The following is a 15,869-nucleotide window of genomic DNA, read 5'->3' on the forward strand; positions in this document are numbered from 1 at the left end:
CTTCACAACACCCCCCACCTCCCGCACATATCACGCCCCCTCGCCCAACACCCGCCCCGCACACCAGCCACCCTCCCCACCCACCTCCGCCACACTCCCCCCTACACAACACCCACCAACACCCACACGCAACAACACCCCACACAGCCTCCCGCAACTCCCCCCCCCACAAAACACACGCCCCCGAGCAACGCCCCGCTGCTCCCCACCCGCAAAAGCCTACAGCACCCGGTATTCCCAGGTGGTCTCCCATCCAAGTACTAACCGGGCCCGACCCTGCTTAGCTTCCGAGATCAGACGAGATCGGGCGTTCTCAGGGTGGTATGGCCGTAGGCAACACCCTCCCCCACGCACACCCCCTTCACAACACCCCCCACCTCCCGCACATCTCACGCCCCCTCGCCCAACACCCGCCCCGCACACCAGCCACCCTCCCCACCCACCTCCGCCACACTCCCCCCTACACAACACCCACCAACACCCACACGCAACAACACCCCACACAGCCTCCCGCAACTCCCCCCCCCACAAAACACACGCCCCGAGCCACGCCCTGCTGCTCCCCACCCGCAAAACCCTACAGCACCCGGTATTCCCAGGCGGTCTCCCATCCAAGTACTAACCGGGCCCGACCCTGCTTAGCTTCCGAGATCAGACGAGATCGGGCGTTCTCAGGGTGGTATGGCCGTAGGCAACACCCTCCCCCACGCACACCCCCTTCACAACACCCCCCACCTCCCGCACATCTCACACCCCCTCGCCCAACACCCGCCCCGCACACCAGCCACCCTCCCCACCCACCTCCGCCACACTCCCCCCTACACAACACCCACCAACACCCAAACGCAACAACACCCCACACAGCCTCCCGCAACTCCCCCCCCCCACAAAACACACGCCCCGAGCCACGCCCCGCTGCTCCCCACCCGCAAAAGCCTACAGCACCCGGTATTCCCAGGCGGTCTCCCATCCAAGTACTAACCGGGCCCGACCCTGCTTAGCTTCCGAGATCAGACGAGATCGGGCGTTCTCAGGGTGGTATGGCCGTAGGCAGCACCCTCCCCCACGCACACCCCCTTCACAACACCCCCCACCTCCCGCACATCTCACGCCCCCTCGCCCAACACCCGCCCCGCACACCAGCCACCCTCCCCACCCACCTCCGCCACACTCCCCCCTACACAACACCCACCAACACCCACACGCAACAACACCCCACACAGCCTCCCGCAACTCCCCCCCCCACAAAACACACGCCCCCGAGCCACGCCCCGCTGCTCCCCACCCGCTAAAGCCTACAGCACCCGGTATTCCCAGGCGGTCTCCCATCCAAGTACTAACCGGGCCCGACCCTGCTTAGCTTCCGAGATCAGACGAGATCGGGCGTTCTCAGGGTGGTATGGCCGTAGGCAACACCCTCCCCCACGCACACCCCCTTCACAACACCCCCCACCTCCTGCACATCTCACGCCCTCTCGCCCAACACCCGCCCCGCACACCAGCCACCCTCCCCACCCACCTCCGCCACACTCCCCCCTACACAACACCCACCAACACCCACACGCAACAACACCCCACACAGCCTCCCGCAACTCCCCCCCCCACAAAACACACGCCCCCGAGCCACGCCCCGCTGCTCCCCACCCGCAAAAGCCTACAGCACCCGGTATTCCCAGGCGGTCTCCCATCCAAGTACTAACCGGGCCCGACCCTGCTTAGCTTCCGAGATCAGACGAGATCGGGCGTTCTCAGGGTGGTATGGCCGTAGGCAACACCCTCCCCCACGCACACCCCCTTCACAACACCCCCCACCTCCCGCACATCTCACGCCCCCTCGCCCAACACCCGCCCCGCACACCAGCCACCCTCCCCACCCACCTCCGCCACACTCCCCCCTACACAACACCCACCAACACCCACACGCAACAACACCCCACACAGCCTCCCGCAACTCCCCCCCCCACAAAACACACGCCCCCGAGCAACGCCCCGCTGCTCCCCACCCGCAAAAGCCTACAGCACCCGGTATTCCCAGGCGGTCTCCCATCCAAGTACTAACCGGGCCCGACCCTGCTTAGCTTCCGAGATCAGACGAGATCGGGCGTTCTCAGGGTGGTATGGCCGTAGGCAACACCCTCCCCCACGCACACCCCCTTCACAACACCCCCCACCTCCCGCACATCTCACGCCCCCTCGCCCAACACCCGCCCCGCACACCAGCCACCCTCCCCACCCACCTCCGCCACACTCCCCCCTACACAACACCCACCAACACCCACACGCAACAACACCCCACACAGCCTCCCGCAACTCCCCCCCCCCACAAAACACACGCCCCCGAGCCACGCCCCGCTGCTCCCCACCCGCAAAAGCCTACAGCACCCGGTATTCCCAGGCGGTCTCCCATCCAAGTACTAACCGGGCCCGACCCTGCTTAGCTTCCGAGATCAGACGAGATCGGGCGTTCTCAGGGTGGTATGGCCGTAGGCAACACCCTCCCCCACGCACACCCCCTTCACAACACCCCCCACCTCCCGCACATCTCACACCCCCTCGCCCAACACCCGCCCCGCACACCAGCCACCCTCCCCACCCACCTCTGCCACACTCCCCCCTACACAACACCCACCAACACCCACACGCAACAACACCCCACACAGCCTCCCGCAACTCCCCCCCCCACAAAACACACGCCCCCGAGCCACGCCCCGCTGCTCCCCACCCGCAAAAGCCTACAGCACCCGGTATTCCCAGGCGGTCTCCCATCCAAGTACTAACCGGGCCCGACCCTGCTTAGCTTCCGAGATCAGACGAGATCGGGCGTTCTCAGGGTGGTATGGCCGTAGGCAACACCCTCCCCCACGCACACCCCCTTCACAACACCCCCCACCTCCCGCACATCTCACGCCCCCTCGCCCAACACCCGCCCCGCACACCAGCCACCCTCCCCACCCACCTCCGCCACACTCCCCCCTACACAACACCCACCAACACCCAAACGCAACAACACCCCACACAGCCTCCCGCAACTCCCCCCCCCCACAAAACACACACCCCGAGCCACGCCCCGCTGCTCCCCACCCGCAAAAGCCTACAGCACCCGGTATTCCCAGGCGGTCTCCCATCCAAGTACTAACTGGGCCCGACCCTGCTTAGCTTCCGAGATCAGACGAGATCGGGCGTTCTCAGGGTGGTATGGCCGTAGGCAACACCCTCCCCCACGCACACCCCCTTCACAACACCCCCCACCTCCCGCACATCTCACGCCCCCTCGCCCAACACCCGCCCCGCACACCAGCCACCCTCCCCACCCACCTCCGCCACACTCCCCCCTACACAACACCCACCAACACCCACACGCAACAACACCCCACACAGCCTCCCGCAACTCCCCCCCCCACAAAACACACGCCCCCGAGCCACGCCCCACTCCTCCCCACCCGCAAAAGCCTACAGCACCCGGTATTCCCAGGCGGTCTCCCATCCAAGTACTAACCGGGCCCGACCCTGCTTAGCTTCCGAGATCAGACGAGATCGGGCGTTCTCAGGGTGGTATGGCCGTAGGCAACACCCTCCCCCACGCACACCCCCTTCACAACACCCCCCACCTCCCGCACATCTCACGCCCCCTCGCCCAACACCCGCCCCGCACACCAGCCACCCTCCCCACCCACCTCCGCCACACTCCCCCCTACACAACACCCACCAACACCCACACGCAACAACACCCCACACAGCCTCCCGCAACTCCCCCCCCCACAAAACACACGCCCCCGAGCAACGCCCCGCTGCTCCCCACCCGCAAAAGCCTACAGCACCCGGTATTCCCAGGCGGTCTCCCATCCAAGTACTAACCGGGCCCGACCCTGCTTAGCTTCCGAGATCAGACGAGATCGGGCGTTCTCAGGGTGGTATGGCCGTAGGCAACACTCTCCCCCACGCACACCCCCTTCACAACACCCCCCACCTCCCGCACATCTCACGCCCCCTCGCCCAACACCCGCCCCGCACACCAGCCACCCTCCCCACCCACCTCCGCCACACTCCCCCCTACACAACACCCACCAACACCCACACGCAACAACACCCCACACAGCCTCCCGCAACTCCCCCCCCCCACAAAACACACGCCCCGAGCCACGCCCCGCTGCTCCCCACCCGCAAAAGCCTACAGCACCCGGTATTCCCAGGCGGTCTCCCATCCAAGTACTAACCGGGCCCGACCCTGCTTAGCTTCCGAGATCAGACGAGATCGGGCGTTCTCAGGGTGGTATGGCCGTAGGCAACACCCTCCCCCACGCACACCCCCTTCACAACACCCCCCACCTCCCGCACATCTCACGCCCCCTCGCCCAACACCCGCCCCGCACACCAGCCACCCTCCCCACCCACCTCCGCCACACTCCCCCCTACACAACACCCACCAACACCCACACGCAACAACACCCCACACAGCCTCCCGCAACTCCCCCCCCCCACAAAACACACGCCCCCGAGCCACGCCCCGCTGCTCCCCACCCGCAAAACCCTACAGCACCCGGTATTCCCAGGCGGTCTCCCATCCAAGTACTAACCGGGCCCGACCCTGCTTAGCTTCCGAGATCAGACGAGATCGGGCGTTCTCAGGGTGGTATGGCCGTAGGCAACACCCTCCCCCACGCACACCCCCTTCACAACACCCCCCACCTCCCGCACATCTCACGCCCCCTCGCCCAACACCCGCCCCGCACACCAGCCACCCTCCCCACCCACCTCCGCCACACTCCCCCCTACACAACACCCACCAACACCCACACGCAACAACACCCCACACAGCCTCCCGCAACTCCCCCCCCCACAAAACACACGCCCCCGAGCAACGCCCCGCTGCTCCCCACCCGCAAAAGCCTACAGCACCCGGTATTCCCAGGCGGTCTCCCATCCAAGTACTAACCGGGCCCGACCCTGCTTAGCTTCCGAGATCAGACGAGATCGGGCGTTCTCAGGGTGGTATGGCCGTAGGCAACACCCTCCCCCACGCACACCCCCTTCACAACACCCCCCACCTCCCGCACATATCACGCCCCCTCGCCCAACACCCGCCCCGCACACCAGCCACCCTCCCCACCCACCTCCGCCACACTCCCCCCTACACAACACCCACCAACACCCACACGCAACAACACCCCACACAGCCTCCCGCAACTCCCCCCCCCACAAAACACACGCCCCGAGCCACGCCCCGCTGCTCCCCACCCGCAAAACCCTACAGCACCCGGTATTCCCAGGCGGTCTCCCATCCAAGTACTAACCGGGCCCGACCCTGCTTAGCTTCCGAGATCAGACGAGATCGGGCGTTCTCAGGGTGGTATGGCCGTAGGCAACACCCTCCCCCACGCACACCCCCTTCACAACACCCCCCACCTCCCGCACATCTCACACCCCCTCGCCCAACACCCGCCCCGCACACCAGCCACCCTCCCCACCCACCTCCGCCACACTCCCCCCTACACAACACCCACCAACACCCAAACGCAACAACACCCCACACAGCCTCCCGCAACTCCCCCCCCCCACAAAACACACGCCCCGAGCCACGCCCCGCTGCTCCCCACCCGCAAAAGCCTACAGCACCCGGTATTCCCAGGCGGTCTCCCATCCAAGTACTAACCGGGCCCGACCCTGCTTAGCTTCCGAGATCAGACGAGATCGGGCGTTCTCAGGGTGGTATGGCCGTAGGCAGCACCCTCCCCCACGCACACCCCCTTCACAACACCCCCCACCTCCCGCACATCTCACGCCCCCTCGCCCAACACCCGCCCCGCACACCAGCCACCCTCCCCACCCACCTCCGCCACACTCCCCCCTACACAACACCCACCAACACCCACACGCAACAACACCCCACACAGCCTCCCGCAACTCCCCCCCCCACAAAACACACGCCCCCGAGCCACGCCCCGCTGCTCCCCACCCGCAAAAGCCTACAGCACCCGGTATTCCCAGGCGGTCTCCCATCCAAGTACTAACCGGGCCCGACCCTGCTTAGCTTCCGAGATCAGACGAGATCGGGCGTTCTCAGGGTGGTATGGCCGTAGGCAACACCCTCCCCCACGCACACCCCCTTCACAACACCCCCCACCTCCTGCACATCTCACGCCCTCTCGCCCAACACCCGCCCCGCACACCAGCCACCCTCCCCACCCACCTCCGCCACACTCCCCCCTACACAACACCCACCAACACCCACACGCAACAACACCCCACACAGCCTCCCGCAACTCCCCCCCCCACAAAACACACGCCCCCGAGCCACGCCCCGCTGCTCCCCACCCGCAAAAGCCTACAGCACCCGGTATTCCCAGGCGGTCTCCCATCCAAGTACTAACCGGGCCCGACCCTGCTTAGCTTCCGAGATCAGACGAGATCGGGCGTTCTCAGGGTGGTATGGCCGTAGGCAACACCCTCCCCCACGCACACCCCCTTCACAACACCCCCCACCTCCCGCACATCTCACGCCCCCTCGCCCAACACCCGCCCCGCACACCAGCCACCCTCCCCACCCACCTCCGCCACACTCCCCCCTACACAACACCCACCAACACCCACACGCAACAACACCCCACACAGCCTCCCGCAACTCCCCCCCCCACAAAACACACGCCCCCGAGCAACGCCCCGCTGCTCCCCACCCGCAAAAGCCTACAGCACCCGGTATTCCCAGGCGGTCTCCCATCCAAGTACTAACCGGGCCCGACCCTGCTTAGCTTCCGAGATCAGACGAGATCGGGCGTTCTCAGGGTGGTATGGCCGTAGGCAACACCCTCCCCCACGCACACCCCCTTCACAACACCCCCCACCTCCCGCACATCTCACGCCCCCTCGCCCAACACCCGCCCCGCACACCAGCCACCCTCCCCACCCACCTCCGCCACACTCCCCCCTACACAACACCCACCAACACCCACACGCAACAACACCCCACACAGCCTCCCGCAACTCCCCCCCCCACAAAACACACGCCCCCGAGCAACGCCCCGCTGCTCCCCACCCGCAAAAGCCTACAGCACCCGGTATTCCCAGGCGGTCTCCCATCCAAGTACTAACCGGGCCCGACCCTGCTTAGCTTCCGAGATCAGACGAGATCGGGCGTTCTCAGGGTGGTATGGCCGTAGGCAACACCCTCCCCCACGCACACCCCCTTCACAACACCCCCCACCTCCCGCACATCTCACACCCCCTCGCCCAACACCCGCCCCGCACACCAGCCACCCTCCCCACCCACCTCTGCCACACTCCCCCCTACACAACACCCACCAACACCCACACGCAACAACACCCCACACAGCCTCCCGCAACTCCCCCCCCCACAAAACACACGCCCCCGAGCCACGCCCCGCTGCTCCCCACCCGCAAAAGCCTACAGCACCCGGTATTCCCAGGCGGTCTCCCATCCAAGTACTAACCGGGCCCGACCCTGCTTAGCTTCCGAGATCAGACGAGATCGGGCGTTCTCAGGGTGGTATGGCCGTAGGCAACACCCTCCCCCACGCACACCCCCTTCACAACACCCCCCACCTCCCGCACATCTCACGCCCCCTCGCCCAACACCCGCCCCGCACACCAGCCACCCTCCCCACCCACCTCCGCCACACTCCCCCCTACACAACACCCACCAACACCCAAACGCAACAACACCCCACACAGCCTCCCGCAACTCCCCCCCCCCACAAAACACACGCCCCGAGCCACGCCCCGCTGCTCCCCACCCGCAAAAGCCTACAGCACCCGGTATTCCCAGGCGGTCTCCCATCCAAGTACTAACTGGGCCCGACCCTGCTTAGCTTCCGAGATCAGACGAGATCGGGCGTTCTCAGGGTGGTATGGCCGTAGGCAACACCCTCCCCCACGCACACCCCCTTCACAACACCCCCCACCTCCCGCACATCTCACGCCCCCTCGCCCAACACCCGCCCCGCACACCAGCCACCCTCCCCACCCACCTCCGCCACACTCCCCCCTACACAACACCCACCAACACCCACACGCAACAACACCCCACACAGCCTCCCGCAACTCCCCCCCCCACAAAACACACGCCCCCGAGCAACGCCCCGCTGCTCCCCACCCGCAAAAGCCTACAGCACCCGGTATTCCCAGGCGGTCTCCCATCCAAGTACTAACCGGGCCCGACCCTGCTTAGCTTCCGAGATCAGACGAGATCGGGCGTTCTCAGGGTGGTATGGCCGTAGGCAACACCCTCCCCCACGCACACCCCCTTCACAACACCCCCCACCTCCCGCACATCTCACGCCCCCTCGCCCAACACCCGCCCCGCACACCAGCCACCCTCCCCACCCACCTCCGCCACACTCCCCCCTACACAACACCCACCAACACCCACACGCAACAACACCCCACACAGCCTCCCGCAACTCCCCCCCCCACAAAACACACGCCCCCGAGCAACGCCCCGCTGCTCCCCACCCGCTAAAGCCTACAGCACCCGGTATTCCCAGGCGGTCTCCCATCCAAGTACTAACCGGGCCCGACCCTGCTTAGCTTCCGAGATCAGACGAGATCGGGCGTTCTCAGGGTGGTATGGCCGTAGGCAACACCCTCCCCCACGCACACCCCCTTCACAACACCCCCCACCTCCCGCACATCTCACGCCCTCTCGCCCAACACCCGCCCCGCACACCAGCCACCCTCCCCACCCACCTCCGCCACACTCCCCCCTACACAACACCCACCAACACCCACACGCAACAACACCCCACACAGCCTCCCGCAACTCCCCCCCCCCACAAAACACACGCCCCCGAGCCACGCCCCGCTGCTCCCCACCCGCAAAAGCCTACAGCACCCGGTATTCCCAGGCGGTCTCCCATCCAAGTACTAACCGGGCCCGACCCTGCTTAGCTTCCGAGATCAGACGAGATCGGGCGTTCTCAGGGTGGTATGGCCGTAGGCAACACCCTCCCCCACGCACACCCCCTTCACAACACCCCCCACCTCCTGCACATATCACGCCCCCTCGCCCAACACCCGCCCCGCACACCAGCCACCCTCCCCACCCACCTCCGCCACACTCCCCCCTACACAACACCCACCAACACCCACACGCAACAACACCCCACACAGCCTCCCGCAACTCCCCCCCCCACAAAACACACGCCCCGAGCCACGCCCCGCTGCTCCCCACCCGCAAAAGCCTACAGCACCCGGTATTCCCAGGCGGTCTCCCATCCAAGTACTAACCGGGCCCGACCCTGCTTAGCTTCCGAGATCAGACGAGATCGGGCGTTCTCAGGGTGGTATGGCCGTAGGCAACACCCTCCCCCACGCACACCCCCTTCACAACACCCCCCACCTCCCGCACATCTCACGCCCCCTCGCCCAACACCCGCCCCGCACACCAGCCACCCTCCCCACCCACCTCCGCCACACTCCCCCCTACACAACACCCACCAACACCCACACGCAACAACACCCCACACAGCCTCCCGCAACTCCCCCCCCCCACAAAACACACGCCCCCGAGCCACGCCCCACTCCTCCCCACCCGCAAAAGCCTACAGCACCCGGTATTCCCAGGCGGTCTCCCATCCAAGTACTAACCGGGCCCGACCCTGCTTAGCTTCCGAGATCAGACGAGATCGGGCGTTCTCAGGGTGGTATGGCCGTAGGCAACACCCTCCCCCACGCACACCCCCTTCACAACACCCCCCACCTCCCGCACATCTCACGCCCCCTCGCCCAACACCCGCCCCGCACACCAGCCACCCTCCCCACCCACCTCCGCCACACTCCCCCCTACACAACACCCACCAACACCCAAACGCAACAACACCCCACACAGCCTCCCGCAACTCCCCCCCCCACAAAACACACGCCCCCGAGCCACGCCCCGCTGCTCCCCACCCGCAAAAGCCTACAGCACCCGGTATTCCCAGGCGGTCTCCCATCCAAGTACTAACCGGGCCCGACCCTGCTTAGCTTCCGAGATCAGACGAGATCGGGCGTTCTCAGGTTGGTATGGCCGTAGGCAACACCCTCCCCCACGCACACCCCCTTCACAACACCCCCCACCTCCCGCACATCTCACACCCCCTCGCCCAACACCCGCCCCGCACACCAGCCACCCTCCCCACCCACCTCCGCCACACTCCCCCCTACACAACACCCACCAACACCCAAACGCAACAACACCCCACACAGCCTCCCGCAACTCCCCCCCCCACAAAACACACGCCCCCGAGCCACGCCCCGCTGCTCCCCACCCGCAAAAGCCTACAGCACCCGGTATTCCCAGGCGGTCTCCCATCCAAGTACTAACCGGGCCCGACCCTGCTTAGCTTCCGAGATCAGACGAGATCGGGCGTTCTCAGGGTGGTATGGCCGTAGGCAACACCCTCCCCCACGCACACCCCCTTCACAACACCCCCCACCTCCCGCACATCTCACGCCCCCTCGCCCAACACCCGCCCCGCACACCAGCCACCCTCCCCACCCACCTCCGCCACACTCCCCCCTACACAACACCCACCAACACCCACACGCAACAACACCCCACACAGCCTCCCGCAACTCCCCCCCCACAAAACACACGCCCCCGAGCCACGCCCCGCTGCTCCCCACCCGCTAAAGCCTACAGCACCCGGTATTCCCAGGCGGTCTCCCATCCAAGTACTAACCGGGCCCGACCCTGCTTAGCTTCCGAGATCAGACGAGATCGGGCGTTCTCAGGGTGGTATGGCCGTAGGCAACACCCTCCCCCACGCACACCCCCTTCACAACACCCCCCACCTCCCGCACATCTCACGCCCCCTCGCCCAACACCCGCCCCGCACACCAGCCACCCTCCCCACCCACCTCCGCCACACTCCCCCCTACACAACACCCACCAACACCCACACGCAACAACACCCCACACAGCCTCCCGCAACTCCCCCCCCCACAAAACACACGCCCCCGAGCCACGCCCCACTCCTCCCCACCCGCAAAAGCCTACAGCACCCGGTATTCCCAGGCGGTCTCCCATCCAAGTACTAACCGGGCCCGACCCTGCTTAGCTTCCGAGATCAGACGAGATCGGGCGTTCTCAGGGTGGTATGGCCGTAGGCAACACCCTCCCCCACGCACACCCCCTTCACAACACCCCCCACCTCCCGCACATCTCACGCCCCCTCGCCCAACACCCGCCCCGCACACCAGCCACCCTCCCCACCCACCTCCGCCACACTCCCCCCTACACAACACCCACCAACACCCACACGCAACAACACCCCACACAGCCTCCCGCAACTCCCCCCCCCACAAAACACACGCCCCCGAGCCACGCCCCGCTGCTCCCCACCCGCAAAAGCCTACAGCACCCGGTATTCCCGGGCGGTCTCCCATCCAAGTACTAACCGGGCCCGACCCTGCTTAGCTTCCGAGATCAGACGAGATCGGGCGTTCTCAGGGTGGTATGGCCGTAGGCAACACCCTCCCCCACGCACACCCCCTTCACAACACCCCCCACCTCCCGCACATCTCACGCCCCCTCGCCCAACACCCGCCCCGCACACCAGCCACCCTCCCCACCCACCTCCGCCACACTCCCCCCTACACAACACCCACCAACACCCACACGCAACAACACCCCACACAGCCTCCCGCAACTCCCCCCCCCACAAAACACACGCCCCCGAGCCACGCCCCGCTGCTCCCCACCCGCAAAAGCCTACAGCACCCGGTATTCCCAGGCGGTCTCCCATCCAAGTACTAACCGGGCCCGACCCTGCTTAGCTTCCGAGATCAGACGAGATCGGGCGTTCTCAGGGTGGTATGGCCGTAGGCAACACCCTCCCCCACGCACACCCCCTTCACAACACCCCCCACCTCCCACACATCTCACGCCCCCTCGCCCAACACCCGCCCCGCACACCAGCCACCCTCCCCACCCACCTCCGCCACACTCCCCCCTACACAACACCCACCAACACCCACACGCAACAACACCCCACACAGCCTCCCGCAACTCCCCCCCCCACAAAACACACGCCCCCGAGCCACGCCCCACTCCTCCCCACCCGCAAAAGCCTACAGCACTCGGTATTCCCGGGCGGTCTCCCACCCAAGTACTAACCGGGCCCGACCCTGCTTAGCTTCCGAGATCAGACGAGATCGGGCGTTCTCAGGGTGGTATGGCCGTAGGCAACGCCCTCCCCCACGCACACCCCCTTCACAACACCCCCCACCTCCCGCACATCTCACGCCCCCTCGCCCAACACCCGCCCCGCACACCAGCCACCCTCCCCACCCACCTCCGCCACACTCCCCCCTACACAACACCCACCAACACCCACACGCAACAACACCCCACACAGCCTCCCGCAACTCCCCCCCCCACAAAACACACGCCCCCGAGCCACGCCCCGCTGCTCCCCACCCGCAAAAGCCTACAGCACCCGGTATTCCCAGGCGGTCTCCCATCCAAGTACTAACCGGGCCCGACCCTGCTTAGCTTCCGAGATCAGACGAGATCGGGCGTTCTCAGGGTGGTATGGCCGTAGGCAACACCCTCCCCCACGCACACCCCCTTCACAACACCCCCCACCTCCCGCACATCTCACGCCCCCTCGCCCAACACCCGCCCCGCACACCAGCCACCCTCCCCACCCACCTCCGCCACACTCCCCCCTACACAACACCCACCAACACCCACACGCAACAACACCCCACACAGCCTCCCGCAACTCCCCCCCCCACAAAACACACGCCCCCGAGCCACGCCCCGCTGCTCCCCACCCGCAAAAGCCTACAGCACCCGGTATTCCCAGGCGGTCTCCCATCCAAGTACTAACCGGGCCCGACCCTGCTTAGCTTCCGAGATCAGACGAGATCGGGCGTTCTCAGGGTGGTATGGCCGTAGGCAACGCCCTCCCCCACGCACACCCCCTTCACAACACCCCCCACCTCCCGCACATCTCACGCCCCCTCGCCCAACACCTGCCCCGCACACCAGCCACCCTCCCCACCCACCTCCGCCACACTCCCCCCTACACAACACCCACCAACACCCACACGCAACAACACCCCAGACAGCCTCCCGCAACTCCCCCCCCCACAAAACACACGCCCCCGAGCCACGCCCCGCTGCTCCCCACCCGCAAAAGCCTACAGCACCCGGTATTCCCAGGCGGTCTCCCATCCAAGTACTAACCGGGCCCGACCCTGCTTAGCTTCCGAGATCAGACGAGATCGGGCGTTCTCAGGGTGGTATGGCCGTAGGCAACACCCTCCCCCACGCACACCCCCTTCACAACACCCCCCACCTCCCGCACATCTCACGCCCCCTCGCCCAACACCCGCCCCGCACACCAGCCACCCTCCCCACCCACCTCCGCCACACTCCCCCCTACACAACACCCACCAACACCCACACGCAACAACACCCCACACAGCCTCCCGCAACTCCCCCCCCCACAAAACACACGCCCCCGAGCCACGCCCCGCTGCTCCCCACCCGCAAAAGCCTACAGCACCCAGTATTCCCAGGCGGTCTCCCATCCAAGTACTAACCGGGCCCGACCCTGCTTAGCTTCCGAGATCAGACGAGATCGGGCGTTCTCAGGGTGGTATGGCCGTAGGCAACACCCTCCCCCACGCACACCCCCTTCACAACACCCCCCACCTCCCGCACATCTCACGCCCCCTCGCCCAACACCCGCCCCGCACACCAGCCACCCTCCCCACCCACCTCTGCCACACTCCCCCCTACACAACACCCACCAACACCCACACGCAACAACACCCCACACAGCCTCCCGCAACTCCCCCCCCCACAAAACACACGCCCCCGAGCCACGCCCCGCTGCTCCCCACCCGCAAAAGCCTACAGCACCCGGTATTCCCAGGCGGTCTCCCATCCAAGTACTAACCGGGCCCGACCCTGCTTAGCTTCCGAGATCAGACGAGATCGGGCGTTCTCAGGGTGGTATGGCCGTAGGCAACACCCTCCCCCACGCACACCCCCTTCACAACACCCCCCACCTCCCGCACATCTCACGCCCCCTCGCCCAACACCCGCCCCGCACACCAGCCACCCTCCCCACCCACCTCCGCCACACTCCCCCCTACACAACACCCACCAACACCCAAACGCAACAACACCCCACACAGCCTCCCGCAACTCCCCCCCCCCACAAAACACACGCCCCGAGCCACGCCCCGCTGCTCCCCACCCGCAAAAGCCTACAGCACCCGGTATTCCCAGGCGGTCTCCCATCCAAGTACTAACCGGGCCCGACCCTGCTTAGCTTCCGAGATCAGACGAGATCGGGCGTTCTCAGGGTGGTATGGCCGTAGGCAACACCCTCCCCCACGCACACCCCCTTCACAACACCCCCCACCTCCCACACATCTCACGCCCCCTCGCCCAACACCCGCCCCGCACACCAGCCACCCTCCCCACCCACCTCCGCCACACTCCCCCCTACACAACACCCACCAACACCCACACGCAACAACACCCCACACAGCCTCCCGCAACTCCCCCCCCCCACAAAACACACGCCCCCGAGCCACGCCCCGCTGCTCCCCACCCGCAAAAGCCTACAGCACCCGGTATTCCCAGGCGGTCTCCCATCCAAGTACTAACCGGGCCCGACCCTGCTTAGCTTCCGAGATCAGACGAGATCGGGCGTTCTCAGGGTGGTATGGCCGTAGGCAACACCCTCCCCCACGCACACCCCCTTCACAACACCCCCCACCTCCCGCACATCTCACGCCCCCTCGCCCAACACCCGCCCCGCACACCAGCCACCCTCCCCACCCACCTCCGCCACACTCCCCCCTACACAACACCCACCAACACCCAAACGCAACAACACCCCACACAGCCTCCCGCAACTCCCCCCCCCCACAAAACACACGCCCCGAGCCACGCCCCGCTGCTCCCCACCCGCAAAAGCCTACAGCACCCGGTATTCCCAGGCGGTCTCCCATCCAAGTACTAACCGGGCCCGACCCTGCTTAGCTTCCGAGATCAGACGAGATCGGGCGTTCTCAGGGTGGTATGGCTGTAGGCAACACCCTCCCCCACGCACACCCCCTTCACAACACCCCCCACCTCCCGCACATATCACGCCCCCTCGCCCAACACCCGCCCCGCACACCAGCCACCCTCCCCACCCACCTCCGCCACACTCCCCCCTACACAACACCCACCAACACCCAAACGCAACAACACCCCACACAGCCTCCCGCAACTCCCCCCCCCCACAAAACACACGCCCCGAGCCACGCCCCGCTGCTCCCCACCCGCAAAAGCCTACAGCACCCGGTATTCCCAGGCGGTCTCCCATCCAAGTACTAACCGGGCCCGACCCTGCTTAGCTTCCGAGATCAGACGAGATCGGGCGTTCTCAGGGTGGTATGGCCGTAGGCAACACCCTCCCCCACGCACACCCCCTTCACAACACCCCCCACCTCCCGCACATCTCACGCCCCCTCGCCCAACACCCGCCCCGCACACCAGCCACCCTCCCCACCCACCTCCGCCACACTCCCCCCTACACAACACCCACCAACACCCACACGCAACAACACCCCACACAGCCTCCCGCAACTCCCCCCCCCCACAAAACACACGCCCCCGAGCCACGCCCCGCTGCTCCCCACCCGCAAAAGCCTACAGCACCCGGTATTCCCAGGCGGTCTCCCATCCAAGTACTAACCGGGCCCGACCCTGCTTAGCTTCCGAGATCAGACGAGATCGGGCGTTCTCAGGGTGGTATGGCCGTAGGCAACACCCTCCCCCACGCACACCCCCTTCACAACACCCCCCACCTCCCGCACATATCACGCCCCCTCGCCCAACACCCGCCCCGCACACCAGCCAC

At 66.3% G+C, this 15,869-nt stretch overlaps 44 non-coding genes across 44 annotated transcripts; all 44 read right to left on the bottom strand.

Moving 5' to 3' along the window:
• Nucleotides 1-216: 216 nt before the first annotated feature.
• On the bottom strand, nucleotides 217-335 carry LOC138065431 (5S ribosomal RNA). The gene has a single exon (XR_011138498.1). It is a non-coding gene; the product is annotated as a 5S ribosomal RNA (ribosomal RNA).
• Nucleotides 336-574: 239 nt separating this feature from the next.
• Nucleotides 575-693, bottom strand: LOC138065391 (5S ribosomal RNA). Its single transcript, XR_011138458.1, has one exon. It is a non-coding gene; the product is annotated as a 5S ribosomal RNA (ribosomal RNA).
• Nucleotides 694-933: 240 nt separating this feature from the next.
• Nucleotides 934-1,052, bottom strand: LOC138065440 (5S ribosomal RNA). The gene has a single exon (XR_011138507.1). It is a non-coding gene; the product is annotated as a 5S ribosomal RNA (ribosomal RNA).
• Nucleotides 1,053-1,292: 240 nt separating this feature from the next.
• On the bottom strand, nucleotides 1,293-1,411 carry LOC138065441 (5S ribosomal RNA). Its single transcript, XR_011138508.1, has one exon. It is a non-coding gene; the product is annotated as a 5S ribosomal RNA (ribosomal RNA).
• A 240-nt stretch (nucleotides 1,412-1,651) lies between these two features.
• Nucleotides 1,652-1,770, bottom strand: LOC138065443 (5S ribosomal RNA). Its single transcript, XR_011138510.1, has one exon. It is a non-coding gene; the product is annotated as a 5S ribosomal RNA (ribosomal RNA).
• A 240-nt stretch (nucleotides 1,771-2,010) lies between these two features.
• On the bottom strand, nucleotides 2,011-2,129 carry LOC138065444 (5S ribosomal RNA). The gene has a single exon (XR_011138511.1). It is a non-coding gene; the product is annotated as a 5S ribosomal RNA (ribosomal RNA).
• Nucleotides 2,130-2,370: 241 nt separating this feature from the next.
• On the bottom strand, nucleotides 2,371-2,489 carry LOC138065445 (5S ribosomal RNA). Its single transcript, XR_011138512.1, has one exon. It is a non-coding gene; the product is annotated as a 5S ribosomal RNA (ribosomal RNA).
• Nucleotides 2,490-2,729: 240 nt separating this feature from the next.
• LOC138065446 (5S ribosomal RNA) lies at nucleotides 2,730-2,848 on the bottom strand. Its single transcript, XR_011138513.1, has one exon. It is a non-coding gene; the product is annotated as a 5S ribosomal RNA (ribosomal RNA).
• Nucleotides 2,849-3,088: 240 nt separating this feature from the next.
• Nucleotides 3,089-3,207, bottom strand: LOC138065396 (5S ribosomal RNA). The gene has a single exon (XR_011138463.1). It is a non-coding gene; the product is annotated as a 5S ribosomal RNA (ribosomal RNA).
• Nucleotides 3,208-3,447: 240 nt separating this feature from the next.
• Nucleotides 3,448-3,566, bottom strand: LOC138065447 (5S ribosomal RNA). The gene has a single exon (XR_011138514.1). It is a non-coding gene; the product is annotated as a 5S ribosomal RNA (ribosomal RNA).
• A 240-nt stretch (nucleotides 3,567-3,806) lies between these two features.
• On the bottom strand, nucleotides 3,807-3,925 carry LOC138065315 (5S ribosomal RNA). The gene has a single exon (XR_011138382.1). It is a non-coding gene; the product is annotated as a 5S ribosomal RNA (ribosomal RNA).
• A 240-nt stretch (nucleotides 3,926-4,165) lies between these two features.
• Nucleotides 4,166-4,284, bottom strand: LOC138065316 (5S ribosomal RNA). Its single transcript, XR_011138383.1, has one exon. It is a non-coding gene; the product is annotated as a 5S ribosomal RNA (ribosomal RNA).
• Nucleotides 4,285-4,525: 241 nt separating this feature from the next.
• LOC138065392 (5S ribosomal RNA) lies at nucleotides 4,526-4,644 on the bottom strand. The gene has a single exon (XR_011138459.1). It is a non-coding gene; the product is annotated as a 5S ribosomal RNA (ribosomal RNA).
• A 240-nt stretch (nucleotides 4,645-4,884) lies between these two features.
• LOC138065317 (5S ribosomal RNA) lies at nucleotides 4,885-5,003 on the bottom strand. Its single transcript, XR_011138384.1, has one exon. It is a non-coding gene; the product is annotated as a 5S ribosomal RNA (ribosomal RNA).
• A 239-nt stretch (nucleotides 5,004-5,242) lies between these two features.
• Nucleotides 5,243-5,361, bottom strand: LOC138065393 (5S ribosomal RNA). Its single transcript, XR_011138460.1, has one exon. It is a non-coding gene; the product is annotated as a 5S ribosomal RNA (ribosomal RNA).
• Nucleotides 5,362-5,601: 240 nt separating this feature from the next.
• LOC138065318 (5S ribosomal RNA) lies at nucleotides 5,602-5,720 on the bottom strand. The gene has a single exon (XR_011138385.1). It is a non-coding gene; the product is annotated as a 5S ribosomal RNA (ribosomal RNA).
• Nucleotides 5,721-5,960: 240 nt separating this feature from the next.
• On the bottom strand, nucleotides 5,961-6,079 carry LOC138065319 (5S ribosomal RNA). Its single transcript, XR_011138386.1, has one exon. It is a non-coding gene; the product is annotated as a 5S ribosomal RNA (ribosomal RNA).
• A 240-nt stretch (nucleotides 6,080-6,319) lies between these two features.
• On the bottom strand, nucleotides 6,320-6,438 carry LOC138065321 (5S ribosomal RNA). Its single transcript, XR_011138388.1, has one exon. It is a non-coding gene; the product is annotated as a 5S ribosomal RNA (ribosomal RNA).
• Nucleotides 6,439-6,678: 240 nt separating this feature from the next.
• LOC138065322 (5S ribosomal RNA) lies at nucleotides 6,679-6,797 on the bottom strand. The gene has a single exon (XR_011138389.1). It is a non-coding gene; the product is annotated as a 5S ribosomal RNA (ribosomal RNA).
• Nucleotides 6,798-7,037: 240 nt separating this feature from the next.
• Nucleotides 7,038-7,156, bottom strand: LOC138065323 (5S ribosomal RNA). The gene has a single exon (XR_011138390.1). It is a non-coding gene; the product is annotated as a 5S ribosomal RNA (ribosomal RNA).
• A 240-nt stretch (nucleotides 7,157-7,396) lies between these two features.
• LOC138065324 (5S ribosomal RNA) lies at nucleotides 7,397-7,515 on the bottom strand. Its single transcript, XR_011138391.1, has one exon. It is a non-coding gene; the product is annotated as a 5S ribosomal RNA (ribosomal RNA).
• Nucleotides 7,516-7,755: 240 nt separating this feature from the next.
• LOC138065398 (5S ribosomal RNA) lies at nucleotides 7,756-7,874 on the bottom strand. The gene has a single exon (XR_011138465.1). It is a non-coding gene; the product is annotated as a 5S ribosomal RNA (ribosomal RNA).
• A 240-nt stretch (nucleotides 7,875-8,114) lies between these two features.
• LOC138065325 (5S ribosomal RNA) lies at nucleotides 8,115-8,233 on the bottom strand. Its single transcript, XR_011138392.1, has one exon. It is a non-coding gene; the product is annotated as a 5S ribosomal RNA (ribosomal RNA).
• A 240-nt stretch (nucleotides 8,234-8,473) lies between these two features.
• LOC138065326 (5S ribosomal RNA) lies at nucleotides 8,474-8,592 on the bottom strand. Its single transcript, XR_011138393.1, has one exon. It is a non-coding gene; the product is annotated as a 5S ribosomal RNA (ribosomal RNA).
• A 241-nt stretch (nucleotides 8,593-8,833) lies between these two features.
• On the bottom strand, nucleotides 8,834-8,952 carry LOC138065327 (5S ribosomal RNA). Its single transcript, XR_011138394.1, has one exon. It is a non-coding gene; the product is annotated as a 5S ribosomal RNA (ribosomal RNA).
• A 239-nt stretch (nucleotides 8,953-9,191) lies between these two features.
• Nucleotides 9,192-9,310, bottom strand: LOC138065328 (5S ribosomal RNA). Its single transcript, XR_011138395.1, has one exon. It is a non-coding gene; the product is annotated as a 5S ribosomal RNA (ribosomal RNA).
• A 241-nt stretch (nucleotides 9,311-9,551) lies between these two features.
• Nucleotides 9,552-9,670, bottom strand: LOC138065329 (5S ribosomal RNA). The gene has a single exon (XR_011138396.1). It is a non-coding gene; the product is annotated as a 5S ribosomal RNA (ribosomal RNA).
• Nucleotides 9,671-9,910: 240 nt separating this feature from the next.
• LOC138065401 (5S ribosomal RNA) lies at nucleotides 9,911-10,029 on the bottom strand. The gene has a single exon (XR_011138468.1). It is a non-coding gene; the product is annotated as a 5S ribosomal RNA (ribosomal RNA).
• A 240-nt stretch (nucleotides 10,030-10,269) lies between these two features.
• Nucleotides 10,270-10,388, bottom strand: LOC138065330 (5S ribosomal RNA). The gene has a single exon (XR_011138397.1). It is a non-coding gene; the product is annotated as a 5S ribosomal RNA (ribosomal RNA).
• Nucleotides 10,389-10,627: 239 nt separating this feature from the next.
• Nucleotides 10,628-10,746, bottom strand: LOC138065332 (5S ribosomal RNA). Its single transcript, XR_011138399.1, has one exon. It is a non-coding gene; the product is annotated as a 5S ribosomal RNA (ribosomal RNA).
• A 240-nt stretch (nucleotides 10,747-10,986) lies between these two features.
• Nucleotides 10,987-11,105, bottom strand: LOC138065333 (5S ribosomal RNA). Its single transcript, XR_011138400.1, has one exon. It is a non-coding gene; the product is annotated as a 5S ribosomal RNA (ribosomal RNA).
• A 240-nt stretch (nucleotides 11,106-11,345) lies between these two features.
• LOC138065385 (5S ribosomal RNA) lies at nucleotides 11,346-11,464 on the bottom strand. The gene has a single exon (XR_011138452.1). It is a non-coding gene; the product is annotated as a 5S ribosomal RNA (ribosomal RNA).
• A 240-nt stretch (nucleotides 11,465-11,704) lies between these two features.
• LOC138065334 (5S ribosomal RNA) lies at nucleotides 11,705-11,823 on the bottom strand. The gene has a single exon (XR_011138401.1). It is a non-coding gene; the product is annotated as a 5S ribosomal RNA (ribosomal RNA).
• A 240-nt stretch (nucleotides 11,824-12,063) lies between these two features.
• Nucleotides 12,064-12,182, bottom strand: LOC138065404 (5S ribosomal RNA). Its single transcript, XR_011138471.1, has one exon. It is a non-coding gene; the product is annotated as a 5S ribosomal RNA (ribosomal RNA).
• Nucleotides 12,183-12,422: 240 nt separating this feature from the next.
• On the bottom strand, nucleotides 12,423-12,541 carry LOC138065335 (5S ribosomal RNA). The gene has a single exon (XR_011138402.1). It is a non-coding gene; the product is annotated as a 5S ribosomal RNA (ribosomal RNA).
• Nucleotides 12,542-12,781: 240 nt separating this feature from the next.
• Nucleotides 12,782-12,900, bottom strand: LOC138065336 (5S ribosomal RNA). The gene has a single exon (XR_011138403.1). It is a non-coding gene; the product is annotated as a 5S ribosomal RNA (ribosomal RNA).
• A 240-nt stretch (nucleotides 12,901-13,140) lies between these two features.
• Nucleotides 13,141-13,259, bottom strand: LOC138065337 (5S ribosomal RNA). The gene has a single exon (XR_011138404.1). It is a non-coding gene; the product is annotated as a 5S ribosomal RNA (ribosomal RNA).
• A 240-nt stretch (nucleotides 13,260-13,499) lies between these two features.
• LOC138065388 (5S ribosomal RNA) lies at nucleotides 13,500-13,618 on the bottom strand. Its single transcript, XR_011138455.1, has one exon. It is a non-coding gene; the product is annotated as a 5S ribosomal RNA (ribosomal RNA).
• Nucleotides 13,619-13,858: 240 nt separating this feature from the next.
• On the bottom strand, nucleotides 13,859-13,977 carry LOC138065338 (5S ribosomal RNA). Its single transcript, XR_011138405.1, has one exon. It is a non-coding gene; the product is annotated as a 5S ribosomal RNA (ribosomal RNA).
• A 240-nt stretch (nucleotides 13,978-14,217) lies between these two features.
• On the bottom strand, nucleotides 14,218-14,336 carry LOC138065339 (5S ribosomal RNA). Its single transcript, XR_011138406.1, has one exon. It is a non-coding gene; the product is annotated as a 5S ribosomal RNA (ribosomal RNA).
• Nucleotides 14,337-14,577: 241 nt separating this feature from the next.
• Nucleotides 14,578-14,696, bottom strand: LOC138065340 (5S ribosomal RNA). Its single transcript, XR_011138407.1, has one exon. It is a non-coding gene; the product is annotated as a 5S ribosomal RNA (ribosomal RNA).
• Nucleotides 14,697-14,936: 240 nt separating this feature from the next.
• On the bottom strand, nucleotides 14,937-15,055 carry LOC138065383 (5S ribosomal RNA). The gene has a single exon (XR_011138450.1). It is a non-coding gene; the product is annotated as a 5S ribosomal RNA (ribosomal RNA).
• A 240-nt stretch (nucleotides 15,056-15,295) lies between these two features.
• LOC138065341 (5S ribosomal RNA) lies at nucleotides 15,296-15,414 on the bottom strand. The gene has a single exon (XR_011138408.1). It is a non-coding gene; the product is annotated as a 5S ribosomal RNA (ribosomal RNA).
• A 241-nt stretch (nucleotides 15,415-15,655) lies between these two features.
• Nucleotides 15,656-15,774, bottom strand: LOC138065343 (5S ribosomal RNA). The gene has a single exon (XR_011138410.1). It is a non-coding gene; the product is annotated as a 5S ribosomal RNA (ribosomal RNA).
• Between the last annotated feature and the right edge of the window lie 95 nt (nucleotides 15,775-15,869).

Source organism: Struthio camelus, unplaced genomic scaffold, assembly GCF_040807025.1.
Source record: "Struthio camelus isolate bStrCam1 unplaced genomic scaffold, bStrCam1.hap1 HAP1_SCAFFOLD_195, whole genome shotgun sequence".
NCBI classification, from domain to species: Eukaryota; Metazoa; Chordata; class Aves; order Struthioniformes; family Struthionidae; genus Struthio; species Struthio camelus.